We start from the raw sequence: 15385 nt of genomic DNA on the forward strand, positions 1-15385 counted from the left end.
AATGGGGACTGGGGCTTTTTTGCTCTTGTTCCTGAAAACATTTATTTGGTGCTTGTTCCCCTCCTCCAAAGCCTGGTTTAGGCAGAGAAACTGCTTCCTGCAGCAGGAAAAACTGGGCAAAACAGGGACTGCATTTCTCCCAGTGTATCCCACTGTGGTGGCTGCAGTGTTGACCCTGTCCTGGGCACCCCAAAACATCTGTGGGCTCTGGAAGGTGCTTGAAACCCACCGCCCCCCCCCCCCCCCCCCCCCCCCCCCCTAGTTCCATCCCTCTCTCCGGCAGAATGTGCCCGCAGTATCATTAGCGCTCGTCTAGTCACCGCCGCGGAGGTTTGAACCCATTTGAAATGCACTTGAAAAGGGAGGATTTGATGGGAGGAATGTGACGGGTTTTTGTTCTCCGAGCCCCCCGGTTGAAGCTGTGCGTAATGAAGAGCTGTGACTTTCACTCGGGTTATTTTGGGATGGACTACTTTTTTTTCCGAGCTGGTGGAAGACCATCAAAGCGGCGCTTTGAAAAATGTCCCAGTGTATAAATAACTCTGCTGAGAGCAGAATAACGCGGGCTCCCGCGCGCGGCGCGCCGAGACGAGGCAGACGGCATCTGCCGCGCGACGTTGCATTATAAAAAGGAATTATTCATCCCTTCCTCTAATTAACTGGGTAGTGCTCACCCGCGCAGGAGCGATGGCCCGGCTTGGGGAATGCTCCCGGCCACGCCAGCAGAGCGGATGCTGCTCCCGGGGTCCTTCCCTGTATCCCTCCCGGACCCACATGCCTTCCAGCACCAGCAGCGGGTGGGAGCAGCAGGCTGCTGCTGCCCTGTCATGGTGGAGTGGCAAGGTGGGCAGGAAAACCCGAATCTCTGGGGGACTCCCTATCACTGGAAAACACCTGATCTGCTGCCTTGCCGTCCCTCCCACTGAAATCCAAGCAAAGTGAGCAGGATGAGGGGCCAAGCCCTTGGCATCCTGCTAGCTTGTGGCTTTGAAGGCTGTGGGTTTTGATGCCTGGGTCTCGCTGGGGGCCATGGATGTTGCATGTGAGAATCCCCAAAGAGCAGCCTGTGGCCAGGGTGGTCACATAGATCTGCTGGAGACTCTGAGGTGCATGGTTCAGTCACACCCAGGGCTGGGTTTTCGGGAGATACTGGAGGCCTAGAAGCAGAAAAGGAAGCCCTGCACCCTCCGCCTCAGAGGGAAGTGGCCATGGTGGCAGCAGCCAGGCAGGCTCAGCATCGTGGCTGTGCCCTGGCAAGGACACAGTGGTCGGGACCTCCCAGGAGGGAGACTAATTTTAGGAGTGCTCCGGAGGGGCTATTTTGGACCCTTTGGTCTGTGTGAGTCACCTGCTATTTTTCAACCCCACTGGGGCTATTTCCGTGGCAGAGTGATTTACACAGACTGGGACAATACTGTTGGCACTTGCCTGGGGGTTTGCAGCCCAAAGCCATGCTGGGTGCACAGCCCACCCCCCTGAGCAGCATACAGGGAGGGTCCTCAGGCTGCCTTCTGGGGCTCTCAGCAACTCCTGCAGTGCCAGGGATGCCCATAGCAGGGTGGACCAATCTGGTGCCCATCCCACGTCCCTGCCACCTTCTTAGAGGACTGAACAGTTGGGCTTGGAGCCCCTCAGACCTCTTCCTCCAGTGTTTCCCAGGAGAGACGGATGAGAAGAGATTGGAAATGTTGGTGGGATAGTGATGCAGCTGGCAGTTATGGGGAGAATGATGTCTCTGTCTTGGGGAGTGCCTGGGGCTGAACATCCCTGTTCCCCACTGCACTGGGCTCCTCCCTCCCCAAAACCTGTCGCTTTGGAGCCCGCCAGGCAAAACCTGGCTGTTTCAGGGTTGTCAGAGCAACGTGATGCACCTTTCAGTTACCACGGCAACCTCCACGAGAAGTTTTTAAAATTCAGGCAAGGTAATTTCTCCTCGTGCTACGATTTCGTTATCGCTTGGCTTGCCATTCCCCAGGGAAGCGTCGTCCTGTCTTGCTCCTCCGCCAGCAAGGTGGGATCTCGGAGATAAGAAGCGCAGAGCTGTGAGGAGGGGGAGTGAGCGGGTGCCCTCCCTGCACCCCATCAGCAGGTCTGGCCCTGGAGACAAGGGCTGGTGATTAATGAGCATAGTGGGGAGAAAGGTGATGAACAGCACCCTGAGCTTAGAGAGAGCAGAGACAGGAGCAGGAGGAGGAATGAAGGCAAGGGTGGATGGTGAGGTGGGTAGATGGGGCAGAAGAAGGGTTGAAGGCAAGGGATGGTGTCTGGTGGACAGATGGGATGGAAGGAGAAATGAAGACAAGGATGGATGGTGCCGTGGATGCCTGGGTGAGTCGGATGTGTGGATGGACAGATGGATACCTCCAGCTATTAACCAGATGACAGATGAAGAAACCATCCTGGGGCGGATTGCAGACCCTTTGTAACCCCTGGGGGTCACATGCTCAATAGCAGGTTGAGCTGCTGTCCCTTCTTTTCTCTATATGAGGAGTACAGAACTGCCGTTTTCCACCATTCCTTCATCTCCTTGCCCTTGAAACACCACAGGTCTCTCTCATGCTGCCCCAGACCCTGCAGAAGTAGGAAAGGGGTCCTGTAACACCAACAAAGTCTTGGCAGTCTTGTCTAATCCAGCCCCCCTCCTGCCCACCCCAGTCCAGAGAAGAAAGCCAGGACTAATATTAGGATTTGGAGGGTCAGTGAAGCCACAAGGTTGAAGGTCCATTTTGGGAGGGAGAGGCAAGTGCAAACACAAGGCTGTTTGTTATCCTGCCTGCACCACTCCATGGGCTGCCAGAGAGCACATGGCCCCATGAAGCTCCCTGGCCCCAGCCCATATGTTGTTTATCATAGAGAGCTAACAAGCTTAATTAGGGATGTGTCTGTGATAAGGTTATCAACTCATAAACACTCAGGTCCCCCTGACAGGAGCCCAGCAGCTCCTGACGGAGTCTCTTGTCAGGGAACTGAGCGAATCCAGCCAGGGGAATGCTCACTCCGGACGGTTTTATTCTGCCTGCAGCACCAGTTGCTGGGGCAGGGGGTAGAGGGCTGCAGTGGTGGAAGGGAGGGAAGAGGCAGAAGGGAGAGATGTTGAATCTACTCCAGCAGGATCCCTTCCTCCCATCAGGACAGACTCTTGCCCCACCATTAGGTTTCAGAGTGAAGGTTTACTGGAAGGGACAGAACAAGACTTTCCTATCCCTCAGGATGGAGATGCCCGTAGTACAGCCAGGTTCCAAGGGGGGATCTGTGGACACATCTTGTGAGGACATGGCTCCCCAGGGAGAGGCATGGCCAGCAAGAGAGCAGAAGAGGGAGGTGGAGTGTGGGAGCTCCTGGCTACGGAGGCGGTGAAGGCTCCTTTCCAGCTCTCCGAGCTTTTCTAGCAAGAATCTGACAGCCCTGAGCAAGGCTCCCCGTCCTTGTAGGCTGTTGGCACAGGCTCACCATGCTGCTGGGAGCCGGCTGTTCTGTCCCCTCTGCTGCATGTTCACTCTAGAACCTAATGGTGGGAGCTGAGGGGGCAGCTTTGGCAGATGGGGAATCATCACACTGTGCAAGTGTGCAGGGACACATTCCGGGTAGAAGATGCAAGTGGGGCTCTGGGCAGGATGCAGCCTGAGACAAGAGGCTGTAGACAAGCCACCAGGTCCTGGGCTTGGTACTCACTGCCAGCCCCACCCTGCTGTGTCTGGCAGATTCATTCCTCCATGCAGGCAGGAGCAATTCACAGTCTCTGGCTGCTTTTGCTAATGGAGCCCACCTTGGGTGAGGGCTGCAGCAGGTGGGACACTCATCTTCAACCATCTTTCCTTGGGACTCAGGCTGTCTCTCTTCCCTGCAGGGATTGCCATCAGCCTGGGGGGACAGGCAGCATCTTGTCACCGGTACCTGCTGCAGCACTTTCCTTTATGATGATCTCTGCTTGTCTGTCCCCTCAATTAACTCTGCTGTGCCAGCTCATTAGGCTGCACACACTAAGAAACACCGCAGCAAAGGGATGCTGCAGTCTCACAGGCATGCAACACCCACTAGAGATGCACAGGGAGATCTGTATGTCTGTGTATCTCCCCACAGATTCACTCGCTCCTGAGAACACACATGTGCTCACACACATGTGTGCCTGGACATGCACACACTGTTGACCACGAGTTCCATCAACATCCACACACACATCCCTTCTTGTTCCCCAGCTCCTGCTCTTTCTGCTGATTTCAGAAGCTGAAAGCAATGGAAAGTTTTGGAGGGAAGGTATGCTGTCTTTGGGCTGGGGCTTTGCTAAGGCCAGCCTGAGCCAAGGAGCTGGCAGTGGGGTGCATGGGGCAGGATGCTGCCTCGGCACCCATGGCCTACCTCAGGCGTGTCACTGATCCCGCTCCAGCCAGAGGACACGCGGGCAGAGCACCCACGTCTCGCACATCGGCCCTGCCCGCGGGTTCTTGGCCTCGGGCCGCGAGGGCAGCAGGTGACGGAAAGCGAGCCCCGGGCTGGAAGGGGATGAAAGGCGGCTCGCAGCTGCGGACACCCGATGCCACCTGCCCTGGTGTGCAGGCAGGATCCGGGATGTCCTTGCTCCCACGGGCAGATCGCCATCCAGCAGAGGTGGTGAGGTCTCTCCAAACATCAAGTGCCTGTCAAGCAGCAGAGGAGCTGAGCCCACCAGCTCCTGGGAGTCCAGATTGAGCTCTGGCTGTGGAATCCCACAGCTGCCAAGTCCTCACCCATGAAATAGGGAGAGGCAATCCCCATCATGCCTCAGTTTACCCACTGCCAAACGCCTCTCCTCCCAGATCTCTCCTCTGGGGAGGAGAGGTGGATGCTTGGCCATGGAAAGAGAGTGAGGATCTGTCCAGCCAGACCCCAGAAGAGACATACCCTGCTGTCTCCCTGCAGCTGAGCACCAGAATGCTTTTCTGACAGCAGATGTCCCCCAAGACCCCACTCTGCCCAATGGGGTATCCGTCGCCGCGGGGCTAAATCCGAGCTCTGGGGAAGGCTGAGGAATTTCTAGCCTGGCCACCTGGGACTCACCCCGTCCTTCTCCGGCAGCCCTTTCCCCTCTGTCAGCACCTGCCATGTGTGCCCTGCTGCAGCCGCCTTCTCCTGACTAATCCCCCGCTCCATAAATCTTCCACCCACCCCCGTCCCGAGCTGCCCCACAGGTCTGGGGGCTGCCAGTTTGTTTCAAGTAACCAAGGCATTCCCTGGATGGGTTGTCCCCAACCCTCCAAGCAATGAAGGCCATCATGGAGAGGTGGCCAGCCTCCCCCCCAGCTCAAACAGCATTATCTGGTGACCCTTGTGTTGGTGTCTTCCCCACTTCAGCAGCAGCAGCAGCAGTTCTGTCAACCTCCCTGCTCCTCACATTTCCATCTCAGGGCACCAGTAAATCCAATGACACACACTTGCCCTGGGAACTTTTTCCTACTGTCTGTCTCCTGCCTTCCCAACAAGTTTGACTCCACAGTAGATTCTCCCGGTTCTCGGTGTCTTATCCTGCCGCACTACAGCATCCCAGCCGTCTCTTGCCTGCCTCACCCTCTCAGAGCCCGCCCTCCACCCTGCAGGATGCCCAAGGCTCGGTCCTGCCTGGGAGTCCTGGCTCCAGCATCCCGCTGCTGGGTCACCATCTCTGGAGGGGAGCCCTTGGCTACTCATTTACCCCCACGCTGAGACATCCTGCTGCAACATTCCCTTTCTTGTAGGGTGAGGGATGAGGGGAAGGGGAGACAAAAATAATAAGCCAGTTTTGAAGTCTGTCACCTTCTTGTAAAGTTGCAAACACTGGAGCAGGGAAGTGCTTTCTCTAGATTTGTGGTAGGTTTATGGCTCAGGTGAATGCTTCCAGCTCTGGGTGATTCATCCCAATTTAATTTCTCAGCTGACTTTGGCACTGCTCAGTGCCTCTCAGCCTCTAACAACGTCTCCCCAAGACACTGAGCCTCCAGGTTGTTTTTCTCCTCCATCCGTTCTGTGGTTGGAGCGGGATATTAAGTAAATCACATCCTTCCTCTGCCTCGGCCGCCCACCTCCCTCCCATGCTCCAGCCTGGAGCTGCCTGTCTGCCCCCGGCTGCTTTGATCCCTGCCCTGCGGGGTCATCACCCCACAGGGTGCTTGGACATCCCGCCCCCAGTTGATGGGCATCCCCGGGCATCTCCCAGCTCCCTGGGAACCAACTGTGACAGATGGATCTGTGTCTGCCTGGCCCCTGCATCGGGTGTCATGTCACACCATGTCCTGAGCAGCCTCTGCCTCCAAACTTTGCTGCCTCCCACGCACACTCTCAGCACGTCGGGGCCAAAGCCCCGAGCCCTGCCCTGAGCAAGGGGGGATCTTCTGAGGCAGGATGCCTCTCAAAAGGTGCTGGGGAGCACCTGCATTCCCCTTCAGTGGTGTTTCAAGCCTGGTCTGGTGCTAACCTTCAGTGCAGCGGCAGCTCTCCCCCATCCGCCCTCCCTGGTGGGTTGCATATTTTTAGCTGACAAAGACAAGAGGAAAAAAAAAGAGAAAGAGAAGAGAAACAAAGAGGAAAAAGGCTCCTTTTTTGTGGGGTTTTGAAAAAAATGGAAATTACCCTGCGGAGGAGGGGAAAAGGGCCAGGAGGTTTCAAAGCATCTTCTCCTCCCTGGAAGTGATGTGAAGAAGATGCTCCAGGCCATGTGGCCTTTGGTGGCTTTGAAGTTGAGGCAGCAGCTGGGGAGGAATGTGGTGAAGGGCAAGGCAGGGAGACAGCTTCCCATGAGGCACGTGCCGGCATCGGCATTGGTATCGGCTGCCTGGGCCTCCCTGAACTCTTGGCTGAAGCCCAGCCTTGGGGCGGGGGCAGCCCCTCAGCAAGGAGCCAGCCCTGGGGTGATAGAGCTGTAGAAGTGCCAGGAAGTGGTCCTGGGCTGGGGGGAGAGTTGGGGTTCAGAGTCTACATTTCTTCCTAGTTGCTCCTGCTGGTTGCCACGGCGACCTGGGAGCAGAAGCATAATTTCCTAGGATTTTGCTGGGAAAATAAGAGGTAGGTTGTATTTCTGGGAGAGGGGATGAGGGTCAGGAGTGGGCTCTTTCAGTTCCCCAGTCTCCATGGAGGACCCTTCCACTAGTATTCTCACCACAAACCCAGTCTGGGCTGCAGATTCATGCTGGGTTGATCATCCTTCCTCCACCCCAGAGGGATGCTGGGGTTGGCTGGGCCATGCCAGGCTGTGACCAACATCCATCTATCTTTGCCAGGATGAGGCAGCCACCCCTGGACACATCTCATTGAGGGATCTTGAAGCTGAGCAATCACCAAGTTCCACAGCCAAAAATCCTCTCCAGTTGCCTCATGCTCTTTTATCCCTGTGTGCTGATCCAGCTTCCAGACCAACTTCTTTGGGAAGACCCACGTGCATGGAGGTGTCCCAGTTTCTTCCAGCCCTTGAGCCATTCCAGCTGCCACCATTCTGTCCTCTCCAGCTCCTCCGTGCCCACCAATGCCCACGGCTGTACCACTGACCCACTTACATGGCACACCGGCGCGGCAGGGCCGTGCTGCAGAGCTGCTGGCTCCCACCCTCTGCCCACATTGCCTTCCCAGGTCTTGAAAGCCTTTGAGCACCTCAAACAATCGTGGCGTTATCTTGAAAATGTTGAGTTATTCAACAGTCCTTCTTCCAAAGACAACATCAAGCACTTCCCTGCCTTGTGGGGGCTGGAAATGGCTCCAGACAGCAGTGAAGGGCAGTCCAGAGACTCTGGCCATTGACAGATGATGCCCTTGCCCTGAAAATAGTTCTCCTCGTGGCCCAGTGTCTTGGCTTCTGGTGCATGGCCACTGCAGTCATGGGACAAGTAGTCCAAGCCATGACCTCAGCCTCTCCCTAGAACAGGAAAAGGATATTGTAGCATTCCAAAACACTGGTATTCCTAAATTCAGTGGGCATGGGGACACAACCCAGCCCTGTAGCACAGCCGCATGCTGGGACACATCCCTGCTACCCTGTGTACATCCCTGTGCCCCAGTATCCCTCTACACCAGCCCCCTGGACATGGGGAGCTGCACAGGTTTCCCAGAGCCCCCTGTGGCAAAGTGGGACGTGCTAGAACTGGGTCACTAGGATCTGAGGCTACCAGTACAGGTCTGTTTTCCATTAGCTCAGCTCCTGCCCATTTCCATGGCATCGTGTGGGGTGACACAGATATGGTCCCACACCAGGCCACAGTCCCACATGCGTGTGAGCCAGAGGGCACCAAGAATGCTTTGTCCCAGTCAAGCACACTGGGATGCTGCTGCAGAGGCTGGGAATGTGCTTCTGGGGCCAGAGAGAAGGATGGGTGAGATGAGCCTGTGCCTGTGCAAGGGTATGTGATGGCTTCTTTCTCTGGAGTGTGGAGAGCCAGGGGTGGGCATCACACTTGTCCCTCTGGCTCAGAAACCAGCACAGGGGCAGAGCAGGATGGGTCCCACAGTCAGGTTCCCACAGGCAGCCATACCCTGCCTGTTGTTCTGGGCAGGGTTTTTGTGCTGGCATTGTCATCCTGAGCCTCCTGGAATGCAGTTGGGAAGTGAAATGCCTCAGTCCCAGGCACAACACCGACTCCAGCAATTCCCATTCCAGGAGAATCTACCTCTCCCCAACTCCATTCCCCTTCAGTACATCACACTGGAGACACAAGCAGGGCAGTCATCTCCCCTCCCTCATGAGCTTCTGCTCTGCCTGGGGACCCCCGGCAAGATCTGACCCCGCCTTTGCAGGCAAATATCGATCTGACGAGCGCCTCACCATGGGCCGCAGGAGTTGCTCTTCAAATGCCTTTGCCATTAGCTCTGGGCTGGACATCGATCTGTCCATGTCCCCACTGCACTCCCTTCTCTGCAGCTGGGCTGTTCCCTGCCCAGGAGTCTGCTCTGGCCGGTGCCTGTTCTGCTCCCAACTCCTCAGCCCCCTGCCAGGAGGTGCTGCCCTCCTGCCTCAGTTTCCCCACCAGCAGAGCACAGGGCTTGGTGACTTCGGGGGCAGCACTGGTGCAGAGACTGAGCTGGGAGAAGCACTGTCAGGTGCAGGACACATCTGGAAGGCCAGACTTGCTCTGCCAAGGGGGTAACAGGCTAAGTTTGTCCCCACATCACTCTCACTGCACCCACTGGGCACCTCTGCTTGTCCTCTCACCTCACTGGCACCTCACTCTGCCTATCTGGGGCAGACCCCTCTGCTGCTGCCAGGGGACCCACTTGGGCATAGCTCTGCACAACCCCCCATTGGTTTTCCCAGCTTGTCACGGTGGAAGGCGGAGGAGATGACATCCCTGCTCCTGCCAAGACAAACAAGGCGCCTTCCAAACACGCAGGGCTTGGCAAGCCCACGCCTTCAGCCATCGATCACCGAGCCCACTGCGCTCCATCCCACGACAGCCCAGCCGGGGAGAGGAACAGGAGAGAAACAGCAGAGAGTTAGGGGCGGGGGGGTCTCAGCAACCACCCCCCATCCCCCCCCTCGCCCCTCTCCCAGCACTGCCGGCGGAAGGGTGGAGCTTTCACTTTCATCTCCCATCTGGGGCTGGGGGCTTGCCTTGGGCTCCTCACACTCGCTCGATGCTGGACAATGTCAGGGAGTCGGTCCCCAACCCCTTGGCAAGCAGAGGGTGCCTGGGGCGGGGACAGTCCCTGGGGTGGCTGTGCCGAAGGGTGCCCTGCAGCTGCTGGCTTAGCCCCAGGCAGAAAGTTGGCCAGAGGCAACTGCAGGCTCTTACAATAATAAACCCCGCTCAGGCAAGCATTTGTCACTGGGCTGGAGCAGGAAAGGACCAGATATCCCAAACATCTGGGGGAGGGAGCGTGGGAGGCAGAGGGCAATCAGGGAGGTCCTGGAGGGGCCGGTCAGGATCTGTCCTCTCCACAGTGTTCTAGAATGATGGCAGCAGAGCGTGGCAATACCACGTCAACCCTTCCGGAGGGCTCAACTCAGCCTGGAGGGACAAATTCTGCTCCTCCCTCACATCCCATCCCCTGCAGCGGTTCCTGAGCTGGGAGCTGCTCAGGTTTCCGTGCGAATCTGGTGTCTCTGAGAGCTGCGGGGGGATGCAGGCAGCTGGTGGGGCCTGGGAGGATGGAAGCTGTTCTCCTGGCATTGCCAGGCCAAGCCAGGCTGGAAGCGGAGTCTGTGGCACTGCTGCCTCCATGCACTGCAGTGTGCAGTTCTCAGCAGCCACCCTGGGGGGAATCCCAGCGTCCCTGCGCCCTCCTGCCTCCTTTACTTGCCTGGGTCTGCAGGACAGATCTGCAGCTGGAGCTCTCTCAGGGGCTTAGGCACTCCCCAGCATCACTTCCTACAGTGGGGTGGAAAAGACAGAGGACTGGGTCAGGGTGCTCTGCACCCCTCTACCTCCCCTTGAGCCCGTGCACTCCCCTCACCCTGCACTGCAGCTCCTCTCTCCCCCCATTCTGCATCCACCAGTCCCTGCAACACCCTGCTTAAATCCCTCTGCCTGTGTTCCCCAGACCCTGCATCCCCTTGTCCTGCATCCTGCTGCCCTTGCCAACCCCAGCTGGCCAACCTCTCCTGCCCTGCCCACAGAATGGGTATCCAGGATGGTGCCAGGCTGTGGCACTCCTGGGGACCAGGATGGCCACTCACTCTGCCCAGCTGGATTGGGGGGGCACTGGCAGTACAGGGGGTGTCGCTTTTGGGAGTCAAACCTGCAGCAAGGGGCAGATGCTGCTTCCTGCTGCTGCAGAACGAGGAGCGGGGCAGCAGAGGGTTAAGCGGCGTCTGGCGGCGGGAAGGGGACCAGGAGGAGGGGGGAGATGGAGGAGTTTGTTTAATAGCTGGAGACAAGCTATGCAGCTGTGCAGGTCGGACGGGCCCTGCAGCCCCCGGCCCGCGCCACCCCCTCCCTGGCCATGCCTGGGCAGGCAGGGAGCAGGCAGGAGGGCAGGATGGCAGTGCAGGCAGCAGGCAGGCAGGAGGGCAGGCAGACTGGCGTAGGTCTGGCAGCTGGGGAGCCTCAATAGGGCTATAAAAAGCAAGAATGCTTCCCCAGCAGCAGGACACGGTAGGCAATGCCTGCTAGCCCTGCAGGGGATAGCAGCACTGCCTAGGAGCTGGCACCGAGGGCACCTGGGGGGATGCTTTGGGACTGGGGCATGACCCAAAGGGCTGAGCATGTCCTGGGGTCCTTGTGGGCTCCCTGGGGTGAGTAGCAGTGGGCTGGTCCCCAGACTGGCACAAAAGGTGCACCAAACCTGGTCCAGGCATCTCTGCACTGCTCCACTGTCATCATTGCCCAGCTCCCTCTTGGCACCATTGTACTCCCTGGGGACATCCACCCTGGTGCCCGCAGGCATCGCCAGGCTGGGACAGGCAAGACAGGGACCCCTGCCCCCAAGGAGGAGGCGTGAGACGATAGGCAGGTGGGGGACAGATGGCCAGAGTATGGAGCTGGCACGGGCTGAGCCAAGGCATCCGGAAGCTGCCAGAGGACTCTGGCACTGCCACACAGCAGGCCCAGGAAGAAGAGAGGACAGGTTGGGAATGAGGAGAATGGGTACAGAAACAGGTATGAGGACAAGGATAAGGATGGGAATGGAAACTGGGATGGCTGTGGGAATATGGACAGGATTGGGGATGGGCAGAGGGAATGAGCATGAGAATGGGGAGGAATAGGGATGGGAACTGGGACAGGGAATGGTGATAAGGACAGGAAAAGGAACAGAAATGGGAATGGGGGCAAGGAGAAGGATGAGAATGAAGATAGAGATGAGGATGAGGATAGGGATGAAAATTGGGACGGGAACAGAGATGAAGACAGGGATAGGGTGCCAGATAGGTGGTGAGTATCCACCCCAGGCCTGGGGCAGAGGCTGAGGAAGCAAAGAGCAGCTAGCAGGAGCTGGAACAGGCAGGCAGTCACCATCAGCCATGGTATGGATGTGGTCACGTCAGCAATTCCCATCCCTGCTGCTAGAGGAAGAGTTCATGGTGAGGGAAGGGGTCCGAGCGTCAGTGCATGAACAGGGGATGCAATGACCCACCTCTCAGAGAAGCCTGGAAGTGCAAAGAGGCTGGGGGCCAATTAACCTCAGTGGCTAATTAGGACAGGAAGCCACAGGCTTAAACTGCAGCAGGGGAGAAGGAAGTTATGGGAAGGCTGATTTATAACGATGGGGACTTGGGAGAGTTAATGGCTCAGTTCTGGGTTAATGATACACTGGGAGGTCCAGGACCCTTTCTGTGCCAATGAGCCAGGGATCTTGGGGATGGGAGGCGATGGTGGGGACCCAGCTGCTCCTTACAGGTCTCTGGGGACCAAGTGCCAGGAAGGTGGCCTGGGGCAGGACTGGGCATCCCCTCTCCTGCCTGCCATCACCACACCACAGCCTGAGGGAGCACTGCAGTCCCATCAAGCACCAGGCAGGTAGTGGAGGTGGAGGGGTGCTGAGAGCAGCCTCTGGCTGTGGCTGCCCCAGTTTAATTCACTGTCAAATGTGTGTCACCACCCCCAGAACACCACCCCGGCTGCACCAGAGCCTGGTAGCCCTGCGGTACTGTGAGCCTGGTGTAGGGGTTGGGGGAGGGCCGGATGACCTGCCACCACCACAGGCACCAGCACAAGAGAGAAGGTGCCTCAAAGCATCACCCAGTTCACCAGCTGCCAGGAGAGAAAGTGAGACTGGAAATTCAGGACAGCCTTTGTGTTTGGACCTGATCACGAGAGACTGGGGCTACGAGGGAAAAATAAAACCTCTCCTTAGAAATTCTTTTATCCCAGGGAGCTCCCGCCGTATCATGTTTCGGGCCATTTATTTGTGCTGCTGACTGGGGCCATTGCGGCTGCCCTGCCGCACACAGAGTGGCTGGTGATGAGAATCTGGCAAACTCGTCATTTTTCAGAGGAAGACAGAGGAGATGTGTGAGGGTAAAGGACGGCACCAGCTTCTTTCCGAGGAGCCATTCCTTGGAAAGGAGGTGGCAGCAGGGGGCAGATTACAGCAGGGATGTGAGCAGACACCCCATCTGTCCCCTTCTCAAACACCAACAGTGCCTAGGTGACAAGGTAGCCTTGCCTGGCTGGAGATCCTGCCCCAAAAACTGTCCCATCTCCCTGCAGGGTGACTGGGAGGATGGAGGGGCACTGGGACAGGGCAGGAGCCTGCACTCAGGGGAGGAATTGCTCCAGCATCAATGCCTGCTTCTGACTGGCTACTGCTCCCTGTTCTCTGGTCCTTGTTCTGGGATGCCCTGGCTGCCCTCTACTGTGCTCCTACCCAGGGACCCTGGCTCAGAGGCACATGATGGCTCTAAAACCAGGGCACTTTCCCCTCCAGCACCCCTTTTCATGCTTTTTCAGTATCTTTAATGGCTTGTTACCCTGTGTGGGAGCAAAGTAGCAGGAGAGGTGGCAAACCTGTGCATGGGACCTCTGAGGCCAAAGGGAAAGGTCCTGCTGGGATGGGGCACGGGGGCAAGCTTTGTGGTGCTTGCAAGGGTTTGTACCCCTATGTGGGGAAGAAGGTCCTGGCAGAGGCCCTCAGCCTGGCAGAAGCAGAGCAGGGGAACTGAGGCACGTGCCTCGGCAATTGAAGGGCTCCAGGGTGCCCAGTTCATGCAGGAAGGAATAGAGCACAGCTATGGGGCTCAGCTGCACAGCATCTGCCAGTTGCTGCCTTGGAGGAGAGCGTGCTGTGGTGTGCAGGTGGAAAGGTGCTGGGCAGGGATTGGCCAGTGCAGGGGGAGCATGGTCCCAAAAGGGATACCCCAAGGGCCAGCAGATTCTGGAGTAGAGGAATGCCAGGTAACAGGTACAGAGCTGGGATCATCCAGGAGCCAGCAGGTCCCAGGACGGCAGGATGCCAGGGAACCAGAGTGGGGAAGGGGTCACCTGGCTGCAACGCGAGGAACCAGAGCAGGACGGGTGTCACCAGTGGGAGTACTTGGGGTGGTGAGTGGCAGAACGAGCAAGGTGGGGCCAGCCTTGGGAGATACCGTGTGTGGGAGATGGTTTCTCGCCAGAGCTCTCACAAAGCCTTCGACTCGGCGGGGCTCGGCTCCTCGCAGCCCCCCGCCGCCCCGGGCCGCCCCCCGCCGCGGCAGACAAAGGAGGGACGGCACTTATTTATCCGCCTCCTTTCCCGGGACCGGCGGGAGGGCGGTGTGCCGTGGAGGCACAGCGAGCCGCCGGCGGGCTGACACGGCACGGGAGGCACCGCCTGCGTCCCGCAACAAAGGGCCGGAGCCGGAGGTGAGCGGCGGGGGCGGCGCCGGGGCTCGAACCTGCGGCCCGGGGCGGGGGGGCGTGACTGGGGGCGTGTCTATGCAAACGACGCCCCCCGCGGCGCCTCGCAACGGGGCCCAGTGGGGGCTGAGCCCCGCCCGGTGCCCGCCCCGCCCCGCCCGCTGCTCACGGGCCGGGGCCGCGGCGGCAGTCACGGCCGAGAGATGGCGGGGGGCCGCGGGACCTCGGCGTGGCGCTGAGCCCCGCCGCCCTCCACGCCCCGCAGCCGCCGTCGGGACCCCCGCGCAGGTAAGAGCCTCGCCGCCGCGGCGGAGCGGGTGCCCGGCGCGGGGGGCGCCCCGGGAAAACTTTCCCCGCTCGGAACTCGCGTGTGTGGGTCGGTCTCCCCACCGCCACCCCACGCCGCAACTTGCCGGTGAAGTGGGCAGGTGGGGAGAGGACTGGTGCCGATGCTGGGACCCCAGCCCTGAGCTGGCGGCGGCACTGGGGGCTTTTGGAGCCCCCGCACTCCCCGGCTCGCAGAAGGCTAGCACCGGAGTGGAGGGTCCGTGCCGGTTCCCCTGCTCCCGGCAGCCGCGGCTGGGCAGGCGCGACCCGGTCCCGCTCGGGGCGGGGGAACCGTACCAGGGGACAGGGGCTGGCAGGGAGTCCCCGGGGTAGCGGGGCTGCGGCAGCGCTCGGCGGCGAGCGGGTGCCCAGGGAGGGGGTGCCGGAGGACACACACACCCCGCAGAATGCCTGGCACCCTGGACCGCGCTGCCGGAGCCCGCCCTGGTGGGACGTCGAGCCCTGGCAAGACCCCGCGCCCCAGCGGGCTGGGGGTGCGCAGAGGGCACCCGGGCGAGGGGCGTAGGGGACAGTCGGCGCTCCCTGGGGACAGGACAGGCCAGGCGTGCCGGAGCGCAAAGTTGTGCAAAGTTATTTCCCTGGTGCGCGGGGCCGCAGTGGACACTTGGTTTTATTATATTGTGTTACATTATTTCCTATTTTCTCCCCTTCCCGCTGGTGGCATCGCGCGCCGTGGCCGAAGGTGGGCCAGGCTCCCCTTCCCGCTGCCTGTTCTGCCTCTATTGCTTTTCCCTCCTAAAATGTTTCCTGCTCTCTCCCGAGGCCACGGGGACCAGGCATGCAGGCAGCCCTACCCCTGAACCCACCCGAGACTCCCTGGGGGCACTGCC

At 59.1% G+C, this 15385-nt stretch overlaps 1 protein-coding gene across 5 annotated transcripts in view; it reads left to right on the forward strand.

Moving 5' to 3' along the window:
• Positions 1-15385, forward strand: part of SEMA3F (semaphorin 3F) — a 37245-nt gene that overhangs the window by 269 nt on the left and 21591 nt on the right. For 4 of the 5 annotated variants that reach the window (XM_071550708.1, XM_071550710.1, XM_071550711.1 and 1 more), the window contains exon 1: positions 14366-14495. The exons of the other annotated variant lie outside the window; for it this stretch is intronic. The gene's annotated coding sequence lies outside the window, so the exon portion shown is untranslated. Of the gene's footprint in view, positions 1-14365; positions 14496-15385 lie in introns of those variants that run through there. 5 annotated transcript variants of the gene reach the window in all.

Source organism: Pithys albifrons, chromosome 3 (genome assembly GCF_047495875.1).
Source record: "Pithys albifrons albifrons isolate INPA30051 chromosome 3, PitAlb_v1, whole genome shotgun sequence".
NCBI lineage: Eukaryota > Metazoa > Chordata > Aves > Passeriformes > Thamnophilidae > Pithys > Pithys albifrons.